Genomic DNA, 24,542 nt, shown 5'->3' on the forward strand with positions numbered 1-24,542 from the left:
GATTTGCTATTCCATATCCCACCCACCTATACATCCATTTTCTCCACCTAAGCCTCTGATAAATTCCTTTGACAGCTGTGACACTGAACAGAAAAAAAGGACATAGAGTTAAGAGTCTTGGATTTCATTCAGGTTCTGAATTTAACTTTTTTATTTAACTTAAGTGTTCTCTTTTCTTTTCCATGAAACAGAATTAATATTACCACCTTCACTGGGGTGTGAATATTGCACAAGATGATGGATATCCAGTGTCTAGTACAATATTTGTTTATTGATAATGTCAGTGGACATGGCTAAGAATCAAAAAATAGTGAAATGACTATTTCAGCTCTCAAGAGACTGAAAAATATCATTTTGAATTTTGATATTTAATTTAGGATTTCTTTTTCATACATAGTTTCATAATTTCTTTCATAGCTAATGCTTTCAAATAAAAATTTTATTGTTGCCAAATGATGCAATAATTTAAATCATAGTGAACATTATGTATTTATTTTATGCCTCAAACATTAACCTCAGGTATACTGATATGTTCTCTAACTGCAATAAAATATATTGGAAAAATATAAAAATCGACTAAAATGGAAAAAAAAACATAATTAAGATTTGAAATAAATGACCAAAAATTTTAAAAAGGGAGGAGACTTTTCAATTCTTTGATGAAACCTGTATCTCTTTGGCTAGTTTCTCAATGGTAGGCCCATTGTACCTCTATCGTTTAGATGAGAAAAACATCCTTACTTATTGGATGTAAAGGAGAGACAGAAAAAACAATAAAAAATGAACAACATGAAAATAGACATGTAAATTATGTTACAGGGCATCTCTTTTCCCAATCCCTATCTGGTCCACAGGTTCTTTGAGACACTTCTTTAACATAACTACATTATAAAAACAAAACTATTCTCACAGAGAAAGATATCCTATAAAAGCAGTTACCTGAATCCTTAGCTGGCTTGGGCACCAATTATCTATTTCAGTGTGAAAATGAAGATACCTAAAACATGCATTCCACAAATAAGAATGTTCAGAGTGAATTATTATAGAATTTGAGATGTTTCCACATGGAGTCACACCTCTTTGTATTCCATTCTACAAAGTAGGTCTCAATCTTACATGACAATCTGTCCCAGGGGAATGAATTTATCAGCAGATCATATAGCCAAAAATTATATATATATATATATATATATATATATATATATATATTCACACACACACACACACACATATATACATATATATCTCTCACGGTTTTGTTGTAAACAAATTGGAAAAGGAGCAGATCAAAAGTCCAGGATTTCTCTCCATTTTCAGCTCACAATATGAATCACAAACCGTGATTTTGACAGGAAGAACTTATGGGTGATGAAATAAAAAAAGGATATGGTAAATATTCCTTTTAGTTAATTTTTTCCTTCTGCCATTACTCTGTGACAGCTTTGTTCATGCTACAATCACAGACTTGCTTCAATAACTAAGAATTTTTCCCACCTGAATCCAGTTCTTTAGATATGCTGGGTTTTACATTTTGTTCCAGTGTAAGGGTATCAAAAGGCACCCAAGCCCAGTGTGGCCTGCCTTAAGCCACTGATCCAACCAAAATGAAAAAAAATTATTTTTGTGCCCAGATACAGCTAAACTAGTTAAATACTGAAAGAGTTTCATACAAGATGATAAATAGACAGGGCCCAAACCTCCTGTTCTTGATCTCTCCAGAATCTAGTCACTCAGAGCAATACCTGCTCCTGGAGAAGGCCTTAGATATATACTGGCATCAGCTGTTAAACAATTTTAATATTCCTCTGAGTCGTTCTATTAGGTGACCCTCTATTAAATCACACTCATGCATGCCAAGGAGTATGGTCTCTGTTTCAATAAACTACGATATGTTTTCGGACAGAGTGCTCTTGTTTTTCAGTCTCTGCCTCTAGCCATATTGCTCTTGAAAATTTCAAAGAGCTTCACTGATAGTATTCAACCCAGGAGATATTAAAATGACAGCCATATGACGTTTCCATTAAAGATCTGTAATTAGGAAATTGTAATGATGAAATAGTTTGTCTTCCTGTACTGATTAAATTATATCACTCTATCAAACTTCGTCAATTATTTTGAAAGCATAATTCAATTATACACATATGACTTCTGTACCAACAATTCACATGTGAATGATTTAATATTAAGAAAGAGTCAATAAGTTCATGTTGAACTTTCTCGAGCATAAGTGATTTCTTCTTGGATTACATGGCTGGACTATGAAATGGTGACTCATCCTTGTATATGAACAATATAAATATAAATGTACCTCGTGACAGTTCATTTTAATTTGAGGGAAGTTCCCCTCTGCAGCATGCAGATATTCTGAGGATCTTACAAAATTGACAACATGAATCATTTTCTCTGAACAAAAATGGAAAGATCTACAATGACTTTAGCAAGGGTTTATTTTTATCAGAGCAGGGTTTTTAGGTTGTGTTTTCAAGCTGCATTTTGCTTCTCTGCACAGTGCTGAAGTGAACATCAGTAACCATGGTTTATGAATAGAAAAGGAAAAAATGCCTGCTGTGATATCCATGGCATTTTGGATACAGCAAGAGAACTCTCAAGGTCAAGAATAAAAAGCATCCTTGGAAAATGTACAGTAGAGATATTGAAACCATGGGAGAAAATTTAAAAGAAAAGCAGGATATATATAATAATACAAAACTGCAATGGTTCAATAATCAAAAAAATTAACATGAGAAAAATAGTAAACAAACAAATACACTTAGAAAAAGAAGAATCCAAAGTATATGCAAAGATGGGTAAATCCTTTGGATGAAATTCCAAAACTCATAATCATATGACATACAAACACACTTCAAAGGAAGAATTATTTTTTAAATGTAAGTTTAAAAGAAAATAAAATTTCCAGCTATGAACTTAGGAAAAAAAATTTTAAAAAACTTAGTTCAAATATACTGAGAATTTTGGTAACTAGGAACAGTACTCCTATATATAGTATTTAAAATATTCAAGAGTTTGGACGTTAATTAGACAATATATATCTCCCTCGTGTATATATCCCTAACAGCCTGCATTAATTATATCTGTCTTCTCCTACACACTCCAAACATCTCTTATTTGGAGTTCACACCTATATTGTTAAATGTTTTTTGACAACTGGCATAGAGTAGACATTCAATGAAATATATTGTGACTAAATATATGATTGTACTCTGATCATTTTACCAATATTCTCATTCTTAGAAAAATCAACTGAAATTAATAATTCAGAAGAGAAAAAGGGTTACATCATAATTCTAGCTAACACTTATTGAGTATTACAATATATTTCTTTAAATGGATAATCTCATTTAATTCTCAAGACTGGTTTATCAAGAACATGCCATTTTGTATTCATTTAAGACACAGGTAAATTGAAAGTCAGGGAAGTTAAATAACTATGTCCAAAGTCTCACAACTATTAAGAGACTTTGCCAGGAGGGCAAGCTTAACCTGCCCAATTTCAAAGCCCCAGTCTTAACTACTAGTATACTACGTTATACTAAAAAACATTTATGGTAGAGTTACTTATAAAATTTAAAACTGACATCATCTAAATAATAATATGGGATTGATTAAATATTGTTATATTTCATATACTTTAAGTAATGATCAATATAAAGATACAAAAATACAGATAAGAAAAAAAAGAAGATGGGGCATAATGGCTTGCACCTGTAGTCTCAGGTGCTCAGGAGGCTGAGGTAGAAGTATCAGTTAAGCAGAAGGCAAAAGAAGCTTCCTCATATTTCAATGATATTGTATATTCTCATAAAATTGAAAAATAGAGAAAGCTGAAGTAGTGTGTTAAGATGAAAGAGTTAATGCCATATTTGACTTCTCATGCTACAGTGGCTTTTAATAATTAAATGTGAATATTTGACTTTTTATTTTTAGCTTCCACATATAAAATGAGGTCATACAATTTTTTTTTCCTTTCTGTGTCCAGCTTATTTCACTTAGTGTAATGTTCCTCAGATCAATCAATGTTGTAGCAAATGACAAGGTCTCCTTTTTTGAGTTTGGATAAATGTAGAAAAGTAGGAAATAAAACAGTGGTTACTAGGAACAGGAGTCAGGATGTGGCAGCAAAATGGAATATGAAATCAAAGGATCTAAAGCAGCAAATAGTAGGATGAATAAATCTAGATATCTATCACACAGCATGAAGACTGTCATTAATGAAACTATATTGTTCTACAATTTTTGTTAAATAGGTGAATTTTAAGTGCTCTTGCCACAGAAAGTTAACTATGTGAGATGATATATGTATTAATTTGCTTCATTACAGTAGCCATTTTAGTATCTATATATGCATCCCACAACATCATGTTGTAAAGCTCAAATACAGTATAAAATTCATTTAAAAATAATTTGAGCTGAAATTGAAATCAGATGAAAAAATCTATTTTACCTAGAATTTAGAATCCTTACTAGACAAATAACAAAAGTTCTTTTAGTTCACTGAGTCTGAATTCATAGTATTTTCAAGGAATCTTTTTATCTTAAAAATTTATAAAATTGAGGGTATTTTTACATTGTGCATTCCACTGTGCAATTCATTGTAAATTCTATAGAAGTGTAATAACAAATTGGAGTATATGAGACTCTGCTGCTCTGGCCCCTGCAGGGTGCAGAGTACCAACTTAAATATTTTGTGCACATTTCTTTACACATCCAGGACTTCACTTCACATAAAGATAAAGAAAAATGTGGATATGTAACCGATATGATTCTGCAATCTGTATTTGGGGTAAAAATGGGAGTTCATAACCCACTTGAATCTAATGTATGAAATATGATATGTCAAGAGCTTTGTAATGTTTTGAACAACCAATAAAAAAAAGAAAATTGCAAAAAGAAAGAGCTACAGCATAAATCAGCAATGCAGAAAGAAATGCAGCCAGACTTGAATAAAGTAATCTGAGGAATTGGTTCAAATTTGAGATCAAGATTAAGTCCATTCTTCTTGGTACATTTTAAGGTGATGACTTTAATCTTTGTATTTTGACATTTGTTTATCTTAGATGCCTGTTAGATCACCTCTTGAAAGAGTACAAATGTGAAAATCTGCTGTGCTGAGGTGCTCTCTGTTCTTTGAATTGAATCACAATGTTCATGCAGATAACTAGGTAGGACAATACTCATTCATAAAGCATGTTCTAATCTCTGGCTAAATGACAGAAGGCAGGACTCCCATCCCACCTAGCTGTCACATGGGCAACTCAGTCCTTAATGGTGATACGGTTTGCACCATTCAGACATCCTCTGTTACTTGCTTCAGCACTTCCCCCACACCGAGCTTCTTGCAAAGGAGCCAAACTAGTGACCCAGGAACATCTTCCTACCTATTTTTAGGACAAGAGATGACTGAGCTGAAATGAATATAAAACTCCTCTTTGTGACAATGTCTACCTGCAGGCTTGGCATGTGGTAAGTATTCTCTAAATGTTAGTCATTTGAAAATAGAAAAAAAATAAAACCCTTTAGATTCATAATGATTAATTATTCCCCTTGGCAATCAATTGCTGGAGCTGTGGACTCTTTCATCTTAGGGGGCCACAGGCCTAGGGCTGGGGTTATTTTTATCTGTTGCTATCCCACGGAGAGTCTGGAGAAGCAGAGTCCAGCTCTGATGTTGTAGTTGCTTCTGTCTTCTCTAGTCTAGTGTGTGATTTAAAAACAAGTCTCCATTTTTTATTTCATTTTCTTTTTACCACCAAGGGGATATGAGCTAAATGAACATCAAGATTTGAAAGTTAAAGTCATCACCTTTAACTGTTCCAAGATCTCTAATTTGAACCAACTCCTCAGATTACTTTGTTCGAATTCCAGTGCATCTCTTTCTGAACTGCTGATTTATGCTGTAGCTTTTTCCCTTTGCAATTTTCTTTATCTTCAGGTGAAGTGAAACTTTAAATATGTGCACAAAATATTTAACTTGGCATTCAAGTTCTTCTGCTGTAGATGCTCTGGGACAGATTTTTTGAGAATTACCACTCTTACACCTCAAAATCAAGAAGAGAGATGGCTTAGATGAACTATTAATGGGGGCTATTTAAGCAACCTTTCCGCTTTCAGAGCATTCAGTAACATCTGTGGTTATGACAAGCAAGATCAAGAGTGGATTCTGATAAAATTACAAAGAAAATTTTTAACCAGAGTCTTTATCCTGACTTCCATAATTCCTAAGGATCTCTTTGAATGAAACTTATGGGTTCTGTGAATCCTATATAATGATAGGCAAAATGGGATGTGTGTGTTTTCCTGCGGGAAGGTACTAGAGCTTCAATAAGGTTCTCAAAGGTGTTTTGGTACCCCAAAACATCTTGTAACCCATGTTGCATGATGGAACATATTCTTGTTGCATTGAAATGAAAGAGCAAGGAGTTCTTTAACAAACCAACACCTATGATAGGAGAAACTTGCAGTTGTTTACTTGAGAGGGGAGATGGCCTATCAAGCCATGGGACTACAGCCACTTCCTGCTGTGGAGCCTTGTTCCCCTGACTCTTCAGCATCATTCAGAGATAAGCAAAAGTCACCAATTCTATTCCTACTGAAGTGTGTATTAGCTGCCAAAAATCAGTAGACCTTGTACCATTTATAATTTCCACTAAACTTACAGCCATCAACTTAACCATAATGCCATGCAACATACTACATTTTCTAGAAAGAAGTATAATGAAGAGCAGTAATGTTTATTTAAAGGTTAAGTTTTGCTGTAAATGAAATTTTAAGAGTATCTCCTCAGGATAAAAGAAACTATGTTTACCTCATTATATTCAAAGGGCTCCTCAATTTTTAAATGTAAAATGTTTAAAAATTAATTTTGTCATTAAAAATCTTGGGCATTTTAAATTTTAGTTACTTATCAATGGTGTTTTATTAAAATAATGTTTATTAAAATAATGTTTTATTAAAAATATTATTTATTAAAAATCATCTCTGTAACATTAAAGGATATAACCATACCAAATTATGATTCATTACTTGATAGATCTGTTGTTATCAGTAATATCCTTTGATGTCATACAATGACATATGAGAAAACCACTAAATATTATACTTGTGGTGTGTTACCTATGGTAACTAGATATTTAGTTTTCTTGAGACACTGATAAAATTCTCCTTCATTCTCTCAATTTGTGTTATTTGTATATTTCTAAGTTGTCAGGCATTTAAAATTTAAGATACATTTTTAATCTAATCCATGTGTTTACATCAGTTTTAGTTCTAATAAATAAATTAAATGCCTACCACCAATTGTTTTGCTACAGTTTTCTTTGTCATCCCTTGATTGGCTGAAGCTCAACCTTTGGTAGGTGACCAGTATTTCCTGAGTTGTGGCACATTCAATCTTGTTTGTAGGCTTTATACTTAATGCACATGTCGGCTGGACATAAAGTCCTTGGATTACATTTTCTTTCTTTAAGAATTTAACTGCTCCACTGACCACCAAGGGGAAATCCTGATGCTCTTTCTTCCTGTAAGTAAGTCAGATTCTTTTGCCTGGTGGTTTAAGAGGTATTTTTAAAAATGTATTATTAATTCACAAATAATAGATGTTTTAATTTATGGATTTCAATATGATGTTCTAATCTATGTATCAGTGTAGAAAGATTCAATCTAGTTAATTAACATATACAATGTCTCACTAATTTGTTTTTGTTTGAAAAGGTTAAAAATTTATTATTGTATCAATTTTGACATATACAATTCATTATTAACTATCATTACCATGCAGTACAATAGATCTCTAAAACTTCTGCAGTCTAACTGAAACTTGGTACCCTTGACCAATATTTTCCCTTTTCCTTTCCTTCTTCCTCCTCACCACCTCTGCTTTCTGTGTCATTAAAAGCTAATGAATTTACTAGGATATGTCTTGAACACATATGTGTGTTGGGCATGTGTCAGAAGGATATGTCTCAGTGTTGATTGGGTCAGTTTTCGATGATACACGTTATATGATTTTAGTAGATCGAGGTATGCTTTCCTGTTCATAACTTTTTTTCTCAAGTTCTATTTTCAAATATTTGTTCTGTTCCATTGTTATTGTTTTTCTCAATTTCAGGAATCCCAATTATGCATTTATAGGTTCTTATTTGCCTGGTTTATACATTTATCACTGTTTCCCAAATCCTTATTTATCTTCCATTTTCATTTGACTTTCTTGCATCAGCTCATTTATAGCCTCTATGGTCTTGCTGTCTTTCAAAAAGTGTCTAATCTCATATCTGTTCCTTGCAATTCTCTTACAGTTCTGTGGTGGTTTGGGTTTGTCTCTACTTCATTGAATTCTGTCAATTCACACTTCATTTCCTCCCACTGTCTCATTATCACTTTCTTGAGTTCTTACATTTATGATTCATGGTCTTCCTTCATAGAATTAAGAGCTTTATTAACATTTTAAATGCATAGTAAAACTTCAGTCACAACTTCATATCTGTTCTGTAGCAACATTTTTTCTCATCTGTTGACAAGTTTATTGCTCTCTTTTACATTTTGTTCTAGTAGTATTTTTATAGCAATTCTCTGCCAGTTCATTTTTTATTATTTGTCTATTGAAAGGGTTGATTTTTCCTAGACAAACTTTTGTGCATAAATTCCCTATGTAAGTACATGTATGATTAGAGAAGTAGAGGACTGTGTGTATGCATTCCAAAAATGTTCATTTACCTTATGTCTTATAGTGAGGACCAGCACCAGTCCTGGCTCAGAAGAAGCACAGTCATTTTGAATGTTATAGGAAATATTTCACAGTCACTTTTAGAAAATAAGAACCTATTAGTGAGGTAAATTCTATCAGTATCAGCTTAAAACTATGATAAAATTTATATTTAGTGCACCTGATGAAATTTGTCTCCAACTGCCAGCAATGACTCTGGTGGAAGATTCTTAAGTCTAGTGTTTCAGAGAAGGTAAATTTCAGTATATAGAACTTGTGTTTTAAAAACTGGGCTAAAAAATGCCACAATAAATTTAAGATAAAAGAAAATTATTTTAATTTTCTCCTTGGGCAGTAATGTTCAATAGGAAATAAATAAGTTGGCATTAAATTGAACTGGATTTAATCCTGGTTCTAAGCATAAGATTGTGAAGAAAGTACTGAGATTCTCTGAACCTGTTTAAGTTATTCAGAAAAAATGATGTTAGTAGTTGGCAAAATATCTGACAAAGTTTAATAAATGCCAATTTTCTTTAAATAGATATTATTAGAATAATTAATTTGTTCATAATAGTTAAATTAAAAAATAGCTCTTATTCAAGAAGTTATACCTCTTTGAGTATTTGTTGGACAAGAAGATGGAAGAACACAAATGAAGAACATTCTGGCTAATCCCTGAACGGACCCTCAGAAGCTGGTGCAAGAAAGACCCCAAATCTTACATTTTCTTGATGCACAAAGGAAAAGGAAGTGACAGTGGACCAGTGGAATATTTTTCTACATTAGATAGGAGATGAATCATAAAAATCAATGCTCCTGTTTAAGGAGGCAGTGTGTAGTTATCTGTGGTGGCCAGGAGAGTTTATTTCAGGGGATGGAAAGCTCTGCCATGGTGTTGTGGGTTAACCAAACCTCTAACCAGTTGAGGCCACCCCTTGACATGTTAACAAGTTGGAGATTCAAGAGGTTGAGCTCTTCAGTTGAATTTTCAATGGGTTAAATTGATGTGAACTTCCAATGGCTGCCTTAATTTCTTTTTCAATGTTTGAACAAGCTGCTAGGAGCCCTAAATTATCTTGATGCTGGAGGGGGAACTCAATAGCTATTTACACCCACCCTTATGTTATTTTGGCCCTAGGAGGCAAGGTTCTCCTTAGCTCCTGTCCAACTTATTCCCACTACCTGATTATTGAAACCATTGTCCTTGGATTTATTTGCACCCTGTTTGGCTCATTCCTACTGCAATCGAGGCTATGCCCAGTGGGAACTCCACACACAGGGCATGCTTACCTGTGAGATTACTTCCTCTCTTGTTGCCATATGTCTTACTCACCTTATACATTTAAAGATGTTCCAAGGCAATCTGATGGACATAATAATGAGCAAAAAATGTCAATCCTTCCAGTTAAACCGTGAAAGAATTGAATCATCAGAAAGCAAAGGGCTTAGGTCTTGTTTTTCATTCTCTGCAGGATAATTCCCCTGTGCTAAAATAGAGTATTGTGCTCTCAACACTGTTAGTGCTTCGATAAACAAAATGACCATTGATACAAAATGCTTCTGTTAGAAACTGCAGTTGAAGACATGGTCTACTCTCTGCTCAAATATTCCTTATAAAAGAGCTAACAAACTGGATTTTATCTCTACATCAGTGCCAGGAATTTTTTCTCTATAGATTCACCTAGATATTTTTCTTCTATTACAATGAAAATGATGCAGCACATGAAATTCTATTCTGAGTTTCCAGGGAATCTAGAATCATATTCATTTCTCATCTACTTCTAATTAAGCTAACTCAGATACCAAGTATCACGGATTATTTTGCTTCTCTTGGGTACTGATTTATTTTACTTTATCTTCAAAATGGTAGTCTCTCAAAACTGTCAGGAGTAAGAACTTTTTTAAACAAAATTTACAACTTTATTAAGGCATAATTGAAATATAGAAACCTGTTTATGTTTACTGCATACAATTTGATGAGCTGAATATACACACACACATCCATGATTCTGTAATACACAATTGGTATAATAAATGTATTCATCACCTCCAAAGATTTTTTTTCATGTCCTTTTACATTTTTTGTCATAAAATATATGGAAAGTTGGGATGCTTCATGAATTTGTGTGTCATCCTCGAATAAGGGCCATAGTAATTTTTTTCTGTATAATTTCAATTTTAGTATATATGCTACTGAAGTGAAGACTAGGAGGAAACATTTTGGATGTTATGAGAAAAGAGTAAAAAGACAATCAGTGTACACCACAGACATGTTTAGACTTGACATTTTGCTTGTAAGACACTACATGAAAGAAAAACAAAACACTTACCTTTATTATTGACTTTCACTAGACCTGTTGATCTTTCTTTAAACCTGACACTGGCCCCCAAGCTGCTGGATTATTCTTTTCAATTGGGAAAGTAATATGTAGTCTGTTAAAGTTCCACTACGTCTCCCATCCCCAATCCTGCTCCCTATTGTTTATTGCTGATACTAGTTCCTTACATAGTGTTAGAAATTACCACCAATTTGCTTTTCAGTTTTTATTTTCAATAGATCACTTTAAAATGATTTATAGTGTAGTAAGAGCATGGATTATAAAATCAAGCGAACTATCAGTCTGTACTGACAAAGAAAATAAAATATACTAAATTCTCATTCATCCATCTATTTGCATAAATTTATAAAAATTACTTTTGATTAACTTTATAGAGAGATTGCATTTTAAATGTATAGGCTCTTAGACATATCTGAGAGTTAACTTAGAATTAAATTAATACCACTGTCTGATTTTATAGATAAGGACACTAAAGTTTAAATGGAGTCATTTCACAGGATGGATTCAGATCTCTGACACCCAACTTTATATGAGATAATGTGGCACTCTGTGAACTGGGAATTTAACAACTAACTGTGGGAGTACAATGAATTAAAGTGAAACAAAAATACACCCACTGTGTACTTCACTGATAAAAGAAAAAGCACAGTAAATCAATTCTAACTGTCAATAATGTCTGAGCATCTATATTTTTTCTATGGATAACAAAGCAGAACAAATTTGCTTCGAAGACATTTACAAGTCAGTTTTAGAAGAAGTCATAAACATGGGAAGAAAAAACAGCAATACCAATAGAAATTAGTTCAAGATTAGTTATAAGAACATGAGTGTTATAAGAATGAGACTCAGGAATAACCCGTGCATGTTGATGGTGTCAAGAAGAAATGGGATTTCAGTCAGGTTTATAGGATGCATAAGAGAAAGAGAATTTTCAGTAAGAAAATAGGCATAAGCAAACCCGCAGAAATAAGAAAAAAAATGCTGTGTTCTGAAAATGGTGATTAGCTGAATTTGATTGGAATATGGACTTGTACCTGTGAAGACTGTACGAATGACAGCTATGCTTTGGTGGTTAAAATAATCTAAATGTCGCTCTTAAGCATTTGGACTTTATCATATAAGAAGAAGACAGTCACTAAGGGAGGGGCTAATATAAAAGAGATGGGTTTTTTTGAGATTTAGGTAGAGCATGTTAGAGAACAGGGGCTGGATTATGTGTTGATGTTAGCAGAGCCAATGAGGATGTGCTCTCTAATGGTAGAACTCGAGTACAAATGAAAAACCATTCCTTTTTCTGATACAAATTGCCTTTTTAAAAAACTTCTCTGGATAACTAACAGATGAAAGATCTATAATGAATAGACAATATGCAAGATGACAACACTGTTCAGACCCATCTATTTATATTGTTATAGGTTGAATTGCATCCCCCATTGCCCCCAATTCATATGTTTAAGTCCTAATCTACAGTTCCTCATAATATGACCTTATTTGGAAATAGAATATTGAGGATGTAATCAGTTACAATGAGATTATACTGAGTATTCTGTGCCCCAGTCCAATCTGACCAGTGTACTTATTAGAAGGAGAAATGTGGACACAGATCTGTGCACAGTGTATGTATACAATGTAAGGTAAAGAAAGGGATCAGGGCAGGTGGATCAGGGGATACATCTATAAATTGAAGAATGCCAAAGATTGAATGCATGCCACTGGAAGAAGCATGGGACAGATTCTTTCTCCAGGCCTCTGAAAGAACAAACCTTGCTCATACTTTGATCTTAGCCTTCTAGCTCCCAGAACTTAAAGATGTTTACAATATTCAATTTTCAGCACTCTGTTAAAGCAGCCCCAGCAAGGTAATATATGTATTGGTACTGCAAAATCAGTAATCTAAAAAGACACCAAGTCTTGAAGTTCCCATGTTCTCTTTTTTAAAAAAAAATTAATTCTAATTTGTTATATATGACAGGAGAATGCATTACAATTCATATTACACATATGGAGCACAGTTTTTCATATAGCTGGTTGTATACAAAGTATATTCATACCATTCGTGTCTTCATACATGTACTTAGGGTAATGATGTCTATCACATTCTAGCATCTTTTTTACCCCCATGCCCCCTCCCTTCCCCTCTCTCCCCTTTGCCATATCCAGAGTTCATCTCATCCTCTCATGCGCCCCCTTCCAACCCCACTATGCATCAGTCTTTTTATATCAGAGAAAACATTTGGCATTAGTTCTCTTGAGTCATGGAAGAAAAAAAGTTCTTAACTGAAATTGCTAAGTTTAAGAACTGAGAAATTTTCATAATGTTTGGTTGTTAACTGTGTTCTACAAACCTAAGAGTTATGGGGGAAAAAACATCTAAATTAAAAATAAACCTTCCAGACTCAATCAGTTCTTCATTCTAAAGATTCAGTGAGACAATAATGACAGAAATATCTTTTAAAATGTATAGTCATAACTAGCATCTTAAATATGCCTGAGTGAGGATTTTCATTCATTTTGCATTGTTTATTCCTTAGTCAAGAAAGTCATCCTTTATCCATGATTTCCACTGTTACATAGAGTATTGATAATGTGGAGAAGTACTGAAAAATATAAAACTATTATCAAATGATTCATCAATAGTTTCCATTATTAGAGTGCTCAGAAGTAAACTATTTCTACAATTTTCTCTCTTTCGAAATTATTGTGTTTTTTTTTAAAAAACTGGGGATTGAACCCAAGTAACTGAGGTACACTTTCAACCTTATTTATTTATCTATTTATTATTTTTATTTTGAGACAGAGTTTTGCTTATTTGCTTAGGTACTTGCTAAGTTGCTGAGGCTGGCTTTGAATTTGAGATCTTCCCACCTACCTAGTCACTGAGATTCCAAGTTTGGGTCAGCACACCTGGTTTGTTTTAAAATTATGCTTACATTTGACTAATCAGATTCAAAGGAAGACTAGACCTACTTTGGATGGAATGAACCAGGTCCAGGCTCTTTGATACAACAGTAGTACTTATCACTGTGTTTTTTCTTAAATCGCCATTGTGCCCAAGTAAAAAAGTAAAATATCAAGTTCTTTTTTATTTCCTTAGAAGAGTATTTCCCTCAAAGCACTTCCTAATTATATTTCCAATCTCATTGGGAAATCACATATTAATACAAGTAGCTTAATTTTTTTCCCAATTGTCCCTGAAAATACTCATATAATTTCATACGAACAACATTTTACCTCTTAGAGAAATCAGTCTAGTTTGAGATTATTTTCAAAGTATCAGATTTTAGGTAATCATACTTTACCACAAAATTTCCCTTCACTATTTCAGCTTCTCATGAGGCAAAGCCTTTTTATTCTATTTTCTCCTGCTCAGTATTTTACTGCCTCCCTGATAAAGCATCAACCCTTTACCAGGCACTAAGGTCCTCTTGCAACTCACACCCGGACGGTCTCCATTTTTCCCATCTGTTAATCCTCTAAATAAATTCTATGCTTCAGTAGTAAACTCAACATAGGGTCTGCTGAGCCCTCTCACTTGGGGATTTTGCTTCTCCTTCAGTTTGCTATTGTTGGAGTTCTTTCCATTGCTACACCCAGAATCCCATGTTTGCACTCTCCTCACATCTTGCCTGGTCTCCTGAGACAGAAATGATCTCTTTGTGTTCTTTGACCTACCAACTCACAGAAATGCATATTGGCTTGCAAGAACATTGTGCAAGAGTTTTCCTTGATAATTGGTATGGCTCATGGAATCCACATTTGTGAGTGTAACACAAATATGCTATTATGGTAGACTTTATGTGAGCACAGAAAATCCAACTGTCTTTAACATCTTGTGTCACTGCTTCTCAGATTCCCTGTTAATATTGTCATTTCTTTGTGGCCATGATCCCATTAATTCTTGACCTCAACAATCTTTACCTTTTTCATGTTAAGTTGAAAACTTCTTCACCTATATATTTTTCATGCCCTAACATGACTTAAACCATGTTTTATTTTACAAAGAACATGTTCCATAAACATTTTCTGGTTTAAATAATGAATAACCGAATGTCCTTCTATCATGTAAACATCTCACAGAAAAAATAAACAGCATATTAGAAGAAAACAAAAGATCTGACTCCACTGTCAAATTTATTATGATATTCAATTCTTTGTTAAATTTATTATGATATTCAATTCTTTGTTATTATTAAATTATTGAATACATGATCATTACCAAACTTCTGCATTTCCCCCTTTTCAATCTTGCCTTAATTAGTAAACCTCTGTTTTACCACATCCAATGGTTGTTATTGGGTGAACTTTCCCTCTTCACTTTTGACACACTGTGAGTCCCCATCTCAAGGAATTTGTCTCTCCAGCTTAATTGACACTGAAGGATCAATTTCTCATCTTAGTTTACATTGCACGTGGATCACCCACTCCAATGAGCTCTCTTTGCTCTTTATTTGGCACCTTATCCTTGAGCCCCATTGCAGCAATAGGCTTCAGTTTGGAAAGAGCTTTTTCCTTAACTTCAACATATTAAAGCTGAGGGGATTGCTCAGTGTTATACTCTATTCATTCCTTTGATAGACTTCAACTAAAAAGTCTAAGAAACAAAAAAATAAAAATAAGATCACAAATAAAATTTGAATACAGTTTTTATTTGTGAATATTTCATTTATATCTTTGTATCTATAGACATATATCATTACTAAGAAAAACTAGAATTGTATCTGAGAAAAAAAATCTTAAGTAAAATTATTAGTGCTTAGGAAAATTATTTAAGAGACTGAGGACAACTTAAGATCACTATACATCATATTCTCATCAAAATAAATTACCCTTGGAAATTATTAGGGGAAATTTGCACTCTAAAATTATATTAAAAACTATGCTACTTGATCCAGGTGTGGTGGCACTTGCCTATAATCCCGGTATCTCTGGAGGCTGAGGCAGGAGAATCAGGAGTTTAAAGCCAGCCTTAGCAATGGTGAGGCACTAAGAACTCAGTGAGACCCTGTCTCTAAATAAAATACAAAATTAGGGCTGGGGATGTGGCTCAGTGGCTCAGTGCCCCTGACTTCAATCCCCAGTACCCCCTCCTCCACAAAAAAAGCATGCTAGTTGGTAAATTGTGTACTCTCCAGAAAAATATAATGCCAATGATATTAAGATGGTGCACTTGATAAAATACAAATAAGCAAATAAGATACAATCTTACTAATAAAATAAGCATTTTTGCAATCTAAATGGTGCTTAATTAAGAGATTACTTACATTTTCTTAAAATGTTTTATTTTTTCACCTCAAAGCAAAATGCTATCATCTAAGCAATTTTGCACCCACTGTTTTAATGTATTATAGTTCTTCTAGATTAATTATACAAATAAAAGAAATTACAATGGCTTTTGAAAGCAAAATTAACTGTATCTTGATGCTATTTAATGTAATTAGAGAATGGTAAAAGCAAGAGACCATTTAGTGAGTATACATATTCTGACATTGTCTCAACTCTATGGTATTTATTAACCAAACTGTTCAAAGTGATTAAATAATTTTAGTTTGTATTGGACCTAAGCAACTAGAACAAAAAATAGAAGTAGTTGCAATGTCTTTGAGAGTCAAGGTCTAGTTTATCCATTTCAGTGTCTCCAGCAATTAGCATGTTGCCTTGTTGTATAGTAAATGCTTAGTAATCTATAAAAAAGTCCAGAAACTATCTTCAAGTTTATGCAATCCAAAAAGACTAGTTTTCTGCTTTTCTTCTTACCATCAGAGAAAAATAAATTTTCGGAAATGTTTTAGCATTCATCATTTACAACCACTTTCATTTTTATATCTATGTTGCTCATTACATTTTTTTCCAGAGAAACAAAATCTTTTTAATCCATTGTGAAAACAGAGTTTTATCATTTTGAAACTTTAACAAAATAAAATATATGTGCATTAATCATTGTGCTCTCTTCTTTTTTAGAACAAAATGTTCAATACAGAGGAAGCCAACGCATTTGAGACAACAGGAAAGAGTAACAACTCTCTTCCACATCATTAATTTTGACAAATATTCAAGGAGTCTTAAATTCCTAAGCTCAAAAAAAGACATCTTTCACATTTAAGTAAAGTTATTTACCATCATTTTTCATTCACTGTTTTCTATATAATATTTTATGTGTACATAAAAGAGTCTATCCTTAAATGGACTTTTATGGACTTATGCAATGTAACAAAATGCTCATAATTTGTTGATTAATTCTTGTTATCAATATCCATACAAATTTACAATTAGATGATACTATTTCTCAGATTACAGAGAAATCTTAGGGATTTATATAATAATACAAATGATTTCTCAGGATAGCATCAGAATGCATTACCTTGTGAATGCTGTATTTGCTTGCAAACACTACAGCAGATTGGACATTGGGAAAACTGGATTCTGTTTCTGTCTTGTTTTATAACCCTGGCCAATTTATTCTACTTCTTAGATCTAGTCTCCAACTGAGAAAAAGTAGGGATTAAGTGTGATTACCTCCGCATAACTTTCTTTTAAAATTAATTGTAGGGCTGAGGTTGTGGCTCAGTGGTAGAGTGCTTGCCTCACATGTGTGTCACTGGGTTCAATTATCAGCACCACATATAAATAAATGAATAAAATAAAGGTCCATCAACACTAAAAAATATTTTTTAAAAATTAATTGTAGTAATAATAGGCAGCACTTACTGTATGCCAAGTCCTGATTACTTCATCCTCACAACACATTATGGCTATGTAGTAGCAGCTATTATTACCATTATTTTGTATATAAAGAATCTTTGCGCAGATAGGTTGAATAATTTGTGCAAGGACATATGGCTTAAAGCTTGTAGTCCTAGATACTGAACTCAAGCATCATTGATCTACAGTCTGTGCTACTACTACTATGGCAACATCCTACTGTTCCTTTGCATGAACAGTATGACATTAATTGAAAGTTTTATTCTTTCCTCCTTGGTGTTTAGAAAAACCACATGAGCTTTAGAGTCAATAACCTGGACATCTTATTCAACTCTATCATTTGTCCGCTCTGGTGTTGGGCTACCCTTTCTCATAGTCTCTTTCCTCATCTGGGAAATGGGAATACTCATCTACCACCCAGGCTGTTTCAGGAGGGTTAAGACTAAAAGGGCAAATTCATCACAGTTCCAGTCATACAACAGGCATAGAACAAAGTTGTTCCCCTCCCTCAGGTTTAAGTTGCAAAATCTGATTCCAAAGTTGAATATGAAATGAAGACCATGTAATAGGCATTTTGAGGGATTTACATTCCTCCTAGCTCAAATGAGACTTAAAATGAGACCATTGCAGAAATGTGGGGGGTCACTAATGAGAACAATCTTCATTCTCTGAAGCTTAAAGGTAGGAGTTCCATGCAATTTGTTCAGTTCAATATTTACATGAATCCCAGGGACATGCATATAGTAAAATAATGATACAACAATTTGTAAGAATCTTAATCTTAAACTTAATCTTTTTGCCCACAACCTCACACATTATATACCTTTTACATGAGTCCTTATAAACAGAATTTATTTTAGTTTTTCAAGGATATTATAGGAATACAGAATTTAATATACTTGCTATGAAAAAAGAACAAAATTTCTGCAAGAAAACAAATGGAGTTTTTAAATTAAACATGAAAAAAATGGAAGGAAGGAAGAAAGGAAAGGAGGGAAGGAGGAAGAGAGAGACTGAAATAAAGAAGGAACAAAAGAAAAATGAAAATAGAATGAACTTTTTTAATTTTATTTTATTTATTTTATTTTTTATTTTTATTTTTTATTGGTTATTCACAACATTACAAAGCTCTTGACATAGAATGAACTTTTCACATTCGTCTTCCTCTGATTTTTTTTTTTTTAGTAACAAAAGGCTTATAAAACATTTAAAAGATGGGTTGAATGAAAAATAAATTGTGAGTAGGATTAATTTTGAGGGAGATTCCAGGGTATGGATTTAAGTTATTTTTCCTATTAAAATTTTGAATTCAGACAAGAACAACATTTCTTTGTTTTTCTATTGAGTTCTGAATACTTTGCTCTGTTAGTGAGAAATTACTGTCAGGTTTTTCAGTATTTAGAAAATGTTCCATAGAAAAAAAAACTTTAGAAATAAGGAAAATTTGTGCTCCTTTTCATAGTCAACTATACAGAATAAATGTACAAACCAAGTTTTAAATGTTTATTAAGAAAATTTATAGATATAAATTATTTTTATTTAATGGAACACAATTTTATTGAGTAACTTTTATTATAGAATAATTTCATAGAATTATATAAGACTTGAAAATATAGTAATAAAAATGGAAAAATATTATACTCCATTATAAAAACTCAGTTGTTAGAATGAATAGTTAATGTTAAAGAAGTATCTGACTTTATGTGTGTGTAGTGTGTGTGTGTGGGGGGCATCTGATATTTTAAGATATTGTAGATTTGACGAATTCACTCTAAATTGAAGAAACTAGGATTTACAGCCAATCAAAGTATTATAGGTGGCTCTGCTTCATCTTATCATACATATATTAAAATTTACTTACAGCTAAAATTCTGTTCATAAACTTCAATTTTTTTATGGTATGATGTGAGACAATATAGCAGAATTTCACCATTAGTGAATTCAATTTTCCATTGCTAGTTTGCAGGGACTTCCTCAATGAAAATAATGCTTGAGAGGAAAATTGAATAATTTATTTAATATTTTATCCATGCATGAAAAAGTATAAAAGCGCAGTTTTTCTAAGCATAATTCCCTAACTACTATAGATGAGTTATTGTAACTTGTCAGATGTATCATTTTAGGTTGAAATAGATTTTTTAATTAAAATGATTAAAACATCAAATTAAGCTTTGGTATTGTGAAAATGTACACAATTATCATAATTCATGGAATATTTCCAAACTTTAAAAGCACTTCAGTGTGAAAGATGGACACTTTCCATGGGACACAGATCATTCTGTGCTGTGCAGAATTCACATAAACCAAAGTACTCAAGGATTGACATGTACCTTAAATCTTTCTCCTGTGGCTTCAATATTTTAAAGTGCCAGGCACTGTGGCGAGTGATTAAAAATGTCAACTCTTTTACTATTCTTAGTAATACAAACTTGTGTGGTCATGGTATATGGGAGTAGATCAATGCTATTCATCTATTTATACAAATCAAAACTATAGTAATTAGTAATGCCTTTATTGAAATGCAGTCCTCCTTTTCAGGAATGTTGCCTACTTTCTCTGTAGCTCTAGGGGCTATAAGATAATTCATATATAAATTAAAGATGGAATAAATGCATATACTGCTAGAGAATAAATGAAGCATCACTATCTCTTTAGTGAAAAACACATTTAGCAACTCTTCATGCTTACAGGACAACTAAAAATAAACTTTGGATTTTCATAAACTCCTCACAAAGCTTAGAACGTCATTTATGCAAAGTTAGACATGGGTGATTGAAGCATGCACAAACAGCTTTGTTGCCTCATTTGGGGAAAATCTTAATTGAGTGATAATTTTGGAAATGGTGGTCAATCAAGCAGAAATCAGAAATCATGTTGAAAACATTCTCTCTATTGGTAGACTCCCAAATGCAGCTTTATAAAATCCTAGCTTTCTTAAACCTGCTACAGAGTCTTCATAGACTGGTAGCAAGGTCTCTTAGAGGTCATCTAGCCCAGGATCCCAGAGAATTCAGAAATCTCTTTAATAAGGAGATTCCCAACCTCTGCATATGCATGTCAAGGAGGCACTGGGTTGGGGGAGTTGGACCTGATAGCCTGGCTGTTTAAAACCTGCTCATATAGGGAGCTCTGTTCCCATAGCTCTATTACTATAGAACTAAACTAGACATCAGATAATATATGATAGACTTTAAAGAAACATTATTTGCTAAGAATAATAATTAGTAATTATTAGTCTCAAGTCCAAGAGAACATTATTCCAGCAGATAAGGTTGAGAGTAAAATTAAAATGTTTAGATTCAAGGGAAATTCTACTTAGAGAGTCCAATTTAAAAGGTATAAGCTCCACCAAGAGCAACACAGAGTAGCTGCATTTTAAATTTTAAAGAGTTCTAGAATTGGGAGCTAAATCCTGCAAACTGTATAATAATGACAACTAAGTAATTTTGTTAAGCCCATCCAGTGTGCCAGGATTAGTATTTAGGATGCTTAGCACTTTTATAATATTTTAACTTATTTCATTCTCCCATGCATCCTACAAAGTAGGTTCTATTAATAACTCCATTATAAAGGGAAGGAAATGGATACTCAAAAGCTTGGAATGTGTTCTAAGTGAAAGGAACTGCAAAGATAACAGGAGAGGAAGAAACAGGAAAATTAAGAACAAACATTTCAGGTATAAGTGTTGTCTCCACTTCTGTGTTCTGTAAGCCACCAATTTTATGGTTTATTTTCTAGTAGTATTTGAAGTACATATTTTAAATTGTCTCCATATTTAAAGGAACAAGCTTATTATTATTGGCCAGAACATAGTCAAAACTCACTATCAGAGTGACAGAGCAGTGTTACTACTTTGTCCTACTTTGAATCAGTGGCTTCATTGAAAGGCAGCCAAGATGGCTGTGGGATATTCAAAAAATGTATTTGTCACTTCTGTAACTTTTCTGTTTTTCCCAAACTAGACATCTTTCTCTTTCTCTATCAATGTTTTAAATCAAACAGCCACTTTTGTGCTTATCAAAATCCTGTCTTTTAATACCAATCTGTGTACAAATTAGTTCCATAACAAAAAACAGTTGTCGGATATACAAACATTTTAAGACATGGTTCAAGAGTTAACTTCCTTTTTTGAAATACATTAATTAACATATTTAAGATGAACATATTCTGATTGTGGTAAATAAAATATTACCTATTTATATGATCATCCCTGTTTAGAAGCATATGTCTACTTAAAAATTAAATTATTTGTAGAAGGTGATATTGCAGAGGATATCTGTTAGTCAGCTTTTTTGTCGCTGTGACCAAAATACCTGACAAGAATAATTTTAGAGGAGGATAAATTTATTTTGGGCTTACAATTTCAGAGGTTTCAGTCCATGGTTAGCAGACTTCATTACTCTGGCCTGGGTGAGGCAAGCATGATGGCAGATGAATGGTGACAGAAATCTTCTTACCTCATGGATGCATGAAGCACAGAGAGAAAGGGGAAGGACTCAGAAAAGACAAACCCTTCTAAAGCATGCCCCCAAAACATTACTACATTGGTTGACACAGGAACTTCTGGGGGACACCTCATATACAACCTGTAACAGTATCCAGAGAAATTATCAAAGATGAAAATGTTCATGTACATATGTACAGTGTATATCTTGATTAAAAGGTATATTTTATTGTTCATTGCACTGAGACAACAGCATCCTTATTAAAAATATTATGTGAAATATGTTGTTTGAGCATGGCTTTAATTCACAAAATTAGAGGACATGGAATAACTATAAAATTAAAATATTATATGCAATAATGATTCAGTTGGAATTTAGCAACAACCATTAGATTAGAATGATTTTCTGTTGAGCCTGTATTTTAGAATTTCTACAGAATAAACTGCTATGTTACAAATCTCTCGACCCTGACAATAATCTGTCAGCAATCAGGACTAAGAAGAGTATCGAAGCAACTATCTGCAGGAAGTTGTTATTACTGCAGTGTTTTCTATGTAACAATTCAAACATTAAGAAAAACTGAAAAGTATTTTGAAATGAGAACAAAGCAAAGCATCCAAAATGCCTCCTATTCACAGAATCAATTAATTTTCCAAAAAGGCAGGTTGTTCTGAGAATGTTCTCAAGCTTCAAAGCCTTTTATGTTGTATTGACCCTTAAAAGAAGAAAATAAGCACATTCAAGATTAAGTGATACTATCTTAAACGCTTTCTGAAGTATAGAAAACCCTGATGCTCATATTGAAACTGACAGAAAGAAAGGGATAAGACAGTTAAAGTAGTCTTTTATTTCTACAGTGAAAGAATTAGAATGCATCATTTTGTTTAAGAAAACCATGTTATAACCCACAGCATTACTAAATACAGGGCTGAATAAAAAACATATCTCTGTGGGGTTTTGTTATGGGGTTTCACTCTATTAAAGAGATTACTCTTTAAATCAGTAAGTAACAGTCATTCTCTCAGACCCAAATTAAGCAAAGGATAGTCTTACAAATTGCACTTTTTCCTATCCACCAAAAAGAAATACCCATGTTTAAATGTGTAACTCTATCTACAACTTTCATTTAAGTCTACAGATGATCTCAATGGATATTAAAAAATAATGCCTAAGGTCGTTTCTCTCATTTTTACATTCTTTGAGTATTGGAAATCTGACAGTCAAGCTTGTTTAACTATTCAAACAGTATAAAGTAGCCAGAAGCTGTGATCTCTACAGATTATTAGAGAATAACCCAAAGGACTCGAAAGTCAAAGCACAGCTAAAGAGTCAAAGCATCAACACTGTGTCTCATTAGGCTTGTTGACAATGTACCCTGGGAGACATGACTTTATCTTCAAAGTGACACCAGGCAAGTTTTGCTCACTGAACCAGGCATCATATGCAGAGTTCACAGCAGAGTTAGCTCCCAGCTCAGAAACAGCATTTAGATGCTGCCTGCAATCATGCTGACCCTCACAAAGTTGTTTGTATATTAAGGAAACAATTTATTCCATCTGAAAATAAAAAATAAGTTTATCACTTTAATGTTTTCTCTTAAGACTGCCCTTGCATTATTTTAAACTAAATTTAAATAAAGTCAAGCAAGCACTCAGGTTTTTAGTGAATTATCAGGATAGTTAAACACAGAAATTAAGAAAAGTTGGAAAGGATTTACAGCAAATATCGAGTCATGTTCTTCTATCGCTGTTCAAAAAAGGTATCTACGATGGGGGATCCAACATGGCGGCCGGCAAGGAAGCAGCGATTCCAATGTCTTCACTTTAACGGGATAAGAAAGACCCATTGGAACAGCTGCAGCCTACCTACGGAGGAACTTCTAGTAAAATTCCCTTAAGAGGAGAACTGCCTTGAACTGGTAGGATTATTCGAAGTGACAGTTTGTCCCAGAGAAGTGGATCTTGGCCGGCCACGTGGGCACAGGGGTCTAGTCCCGCAGCCATCAGCCGCTCTCCCAGGAGGCCGCCCCACCCGCCAGGTTCTTAACCACTCGGCTACAGCTACCCGGCTCTACAGGCAGCCTTGCAGCGGGTGCAGAAGTCAAGTCCTGCAGCCAGCAGCCGCTTTCGCAAGCGACAGGCACCCGGAGTGGCTTGGCCCGCCCGCCAGAACCGGCAGTCGGCCTCTGCCATCCGGGTTCTCACGGGAGGCCCAGCTCTCGCCCTGCGAGGGGGCCGCCCCACCCGCCCGGCTCTTAAACACGTGGCCGCAGCTACCTGGCTCTACAGGTAGCCCCTTGGCGGGTGCAGAAGTCCAGTCCTTCAGCCAGCAGCCGCTTTT

The 24,542-nt window shown here is 33.7% G+C and overlaps 1 protein-coding gene and 1 non-coding gene across 3 annotated transcripts in view; both read right to left on the reverse strand.

Annotated features, from left to right (window-relative positions):
- Nucleotides 1–24,542, reverse strand: part of Magi2 (membrane associated guanylate kinase, WW and PDZ domain containing 2) — a 1,291,542-nt gene that overhangs the window by 1,177,344 nt on the left and 89,656 nt on the right. The window lies entirely within an intron of this gene.
- On the reverse strand, nt 10,818–10,925 carry LOC113180158 (U6 spliceosomal RNA). The gene has a single exon (XR_003300434.1). It is a non-coding gene; the product is annotated as a U6 spliceosomal RNA (small nuclear RNA).

Source organism: Urocitellus parryii, chromosome 3 (genome assembly GCF_045843805.1).
Source record: "Urocitellus parryii isolate mUroPar1 chromosome 3, mUroPar1.hap1, whole genome shotgun sequence".
Lineage (NCBI taxonomy): Eukaryota > Metazoa > Chordata > Mammalia > Rodentia > Sciuridae > Urocitellus > Urocitellus parryii.